A 4,208-nucleotide genomic window follows, 5' to 3' on the forward strand; every position below is an offset into this window, starting at 1 on the left:
TGGAGGGGGAGGGGGGGTAGAGGCGGCGCGCGCAAGCAGCTACATGGCCTCCAGCGGCTCCACGCAGCGGCCCGGCGGGGAGCAGAGAGCAGACCGCCATAGAGCTCTTTAGAGGGAATAATGCTACACCCACCCACTTTACAGCGATAAGGGCGATCTGAGAAGAGGGTCGAGAATCTGGATAGAAATGCAACCACGGTGGCGGGTGTGGTATGGTTTGGTGGTGTATGGTGGGTGTGTTTAGAGAAGGGAGGGGGTGGTCGACAGCGCGTCATGGAGAGGGGTTGGACGCCCCATAGTGCGTCTCACATTACATGGCTCCAGGGGGCCGCCCCCCCCCCCCCCCCCCCTCCCCCGCCCACTACACCTCTCTGTGCGAGAGCCGCTTCATGTCAGCTGCAGCACGCCGACGGGACAATATGGAGGGGTGGGGGAGGGGTGGGGCAGCGAGGGATCGCGGGATTGAAAAAGAGAATAGGCGGGAATGAGGACGCAGCAGGGATGGGGGATGGGGGGGGGGAGATGGAGGGGAGGGTGATGGGTAAAACGAGATCGGCTGGCTGGCCGGCCTGTGCGGGTCGGGCGGCGGGGGCCGGTCGGCTCTCCAGTGTCGGTAGAGAGCAGCCCAGCCTTTCACAACCGTTGGATGACACACGGGAGGGGGGGATGGGAAGGTATGGGGAAAGATGAGTGGGAGCAGATAGTCGAGATGGTCCCGCGCAGAAGAGCGCCGCGAGGAAATTGAACGCACATTGTGAATGTGATTGCGGCCTCGCGGAGGGCGTCGGGGAGGAGCGGTACAGGAGAGGGGGAGGGGAAGAAGTCGTTTGTGCGGAGCTATAAGCATGCACCGCCGCCTGCGAGCGCCCGGGTAGGCCTTCCCGCAATGCAGCCGCGAGGCCCCGCTGCCTACCCCACAGGCGGCCCCCGAACCTTTATCTCTCTCGCTCTCGTTCTCCTCACCCTATCTCTCTCTCTCTCTCTCTCTCTCTCTCTCTTTCTTCCCTCCTGCCCCCCCCCCTCTCCCCCGCGCACACACCACCCATACCACTCACCGAGCACTCTGACGGCGACGCTGCGCCGTGCCGACTCGCCGCCGGGCGCCGTCGCGATGCACGTGTACTCGCCCTCGTCCACCGACTTCTGCACGTCCACGATGACGAGCGTGCCGTTGTGGAAGACGCGCTGACGGTGGGGCGACGAGGGCAGCGGGCGGCCTGTGTGGAAGTACAGTAGATAAAGTTCAGATCACGCAGGGAGCTCAGTAGTGGTGAGTGATGACTTGCGGTGAAATCCACCGTGCGGTTTTAACCGAGGTGTGTTTACCGGGCTGACTGTACTCCGGGTGTACTTCCGGGCGTACTCACCGTCCTTCTCCCAGGTCACGGTCCGGATAGGGTGGCCGGCCACGAGGCAGCGCAGCACCTCGTCGCGCCCGGCCACCAGGGAGCGCGGCGCCAGCGGCTTGACGTGCGGCGGGCCGCGCAGCACCAGGCGCGCCGCGTGGGCCGCCCGCCCCGCCGCGTTGGAGGCCTCGCACGTGTACTCGCCCGCGTCGTCCGGCCGCAGCGCCGTCAGGTTCAGGTAGCTGGAGCAAGCAGGCATTCATTAGCAAAGGAAAACACGTCATCATCGGCGTCATTGTCATTATCATATCATCATCATCATCATCATCATCATCATCATCATCATCATCATCATCATCTCATCGTTTTCACACTCTGTCGTACATATCAGGCTTGATCGTAAAAGAAAACTAAGACAAGCTAAAATCCTTCGTAATTTCCAAATTTGGTAAATTTGTAACTCGCCGACCAGAACTTCCAGTTTTTAAAATATGAGCACGAAGCTTTACGATATTGGTCATGGTTATTTTCCCGAAAAATCTACTGCATTATTTTCTCACGCTACCCTGGTCGAGTCGGCATCATCTTTAGCCCCATCCGGCCATCACCATCGTCCCCATCCCCATCCTCACTGTCCACATCATCAACCCCCCTTCCCGGGCAATCCAACTCTTGAGTTTCCGGGAGCCCGTCGGACGCCTGGGACGGCACACCATCGCCTTCTAATTAGCATTGTTTTTCGCAGCATCGCTTTAGCACTTTTGACGTCCGGCTGCGCGAAAGCAGCAGCTCTGGGAAAGTTCTGATGACCTGAGTCAGGCCGTCGGGGGAGGAGAGGAGGGGGAGGGGGGTACATCCCGACTGCGCGGCGGGGGATATGGTCAGGCGAAGGAGAAACGATGGCGAAAAACGTCGGGCGGGAGAGACGTTGGAAAGACTTTTGTCCGATATCCGAGGACCGTCTTTGTAATTGAATACTTTCAATACAACTTCGGCCAAAGCGTCACCCTTCTCACTTTATAATAACAAGAAAACTGTGTGATCTCACGCAGAGGAAAAAATCTTTTAGATTTCGTTGGTTTCAGTGCTAATTTGATTAACGCATATTCCCCTTATCTGAAGAAGGAGGAGCAGGTACGCTAAACCGTTTGCAGAGTCATAGTAGGACAGATAATACGTTGCGAGGCGAGTTTTCAAGAGAGATTTTGCTGAATCGATTTTGCTAATAAAGTTAGCTGAGATACCAAAAACTAACAGTTCTGACCGCCTGTCTGCGTGCACTTACGGAGCTGTTCAATTTCGGACAAGAGGTTCTCCAGCAGATCGTCCCTGCTTCTATATTTACCCTTCCACAACTGCACGCTTTCATCTCATACTTATTTCATTCTCTCTCCAGCCGGCATAATATTTCTTGGCATCGCACTGTTGAACCCACTCTGAGAATACAGCGACAGTAGGGCAAGTCCCGCTTGAGCAACAGCAGAACGGACTGTGGCACTGGTGCAAATGGGCGAGTTCCGGAAAATCGCAACAACAGTAAAACATTACCCTCTTTTGAACGACCGGGTAACATCAGTTACAATGTCCTATAGGACAACAGTATACTGTTGGATTTTCAGCGTTAAAAGCTCATCTATGAACATTCTGATAACACGTCCGTTCGATGCTGCATCTATAAGCATAACATCCAGCTGACTTGTAGCGTGTTTCGCCACGAAACACACAAAAACAAAATTGATGACGTTTCCCGTCGCCCGATTGTTTCGGTCTGGACCAGGGGATGACGCTAAGCCAACGTTCGACAGGTTTCTATCCACGCGGGTCCCCGCGGCGGCGGTCCCACTACGGCGCTGCCGAAGCCAGCGCACCCGGGCGCCGCCGGGCCGCCGCCGCCAGGGCCCCGCGCAGACAAGTTGACGGCCGCGCTGCTCTTCCCCAACCAGCGCCTGTTTGCGGCAAGACAGGCGTCACCCCCCGAGACTCCTGTCTGCGTCAAACTTAGCCAACTCCGGTGGCGGCAGCAGCCATCTCGGACGAACTCAAAGCAAATAAGTGACGTGCTGCGGCGGGGGTCGCTGTGGTTTTTCTGACGCCTCCTCCCTTCCCCAACCCTCTTGCCCTCAACGCCTCCCTGCGTTGTTCTCTCTCTCTTTCTTCCTCAAGCTCCACTCCCACATAACTCTAAATCTATGAACGTTCTGGAGCAAAGCACAAATCTACACCAAATTTCAAAGATGGACTTTTTAAAAAAAGTTCCTTTTTTGGGGTATGCAAAATTTAAAGACATGGAGTTATGATTAAGTAAACGTCGTGGACAAAATAACTGGAGTAGGGTAACTCGCCCGGGCTATAGGGCCACGGAAGCCGGGCTGCACTTCCTGCGCGGATCTTTTTATATGAAATATCTTTTTCGAGGGGCCCGCCTCTTCCTCGCTGGCACAGCGCGCACCGGTAGCGGTAGCGAACCCTCGGGCGGAAAGCGCAGCCGGCCGGCACGCAAGGCGAGAGAGAGAGAGTGAGAGAGAGAGAGAGAGAGAGAGAGAGAGAGAGACGAGAGTGCACATCTTCTCTGTCTCCTTCACTCCCACTCAGAAACTACGGCCTTTGCGTCATCCAGTACTCCATATTTCCCCTTACTACTTGCTCTCTCATAATCCCGTCGTACACGTCCCTCGCGTTGGGCTCCGCTCTAGTTCTTCCCTCGGTACTACAGTGACGGCACACGGACCAAAAACGGAATCCAAGAAAATTTTACTTCCGTGAAACAATTTTTCACCGCCCTGACCACATAATTTAGTCATCACTCTACGAAAAATTACAGATTTTTGTATGAAATTTGTTTTAGTTTTCTGTGTCCGGGCA

At 55.5% G+C, this 4,208-nt stretch overlaps 1 protein-coding gene across 1 annotated transcript in view; it reads right to left on the reverse strand.

The window, feature by feature from the left end:
- The window catches only part of LOC113210334 (cell adhesion molecule Dscam2-like), a 16,970-nt gene that overhangs the window by 10,815 nt on the left and 1,947 nt on the right, over positions 1 to 4,208 (reverse strand). The gene's annotated exons all lie outside the window — the stretch shown is intronic.

The sequence above is a fragment of the Frankliniella occidentalis genome, unplaced genomic scaffold (assembly GCF_000697945.3).
Source record: "Frankliniella occidentalis isolate FOCC.00 unplaced genomic scaffold, Focc_3.1 Scaffold7, whole genome shotgun sequence".
NCBI classification, from domain to species: domain Eukaryota; kingdom Metazoa; phylum Arthropoda; class Insecta; order Thysanoptera; family Thripidae; genus Frankliniella; species Frankliniella occidentalis.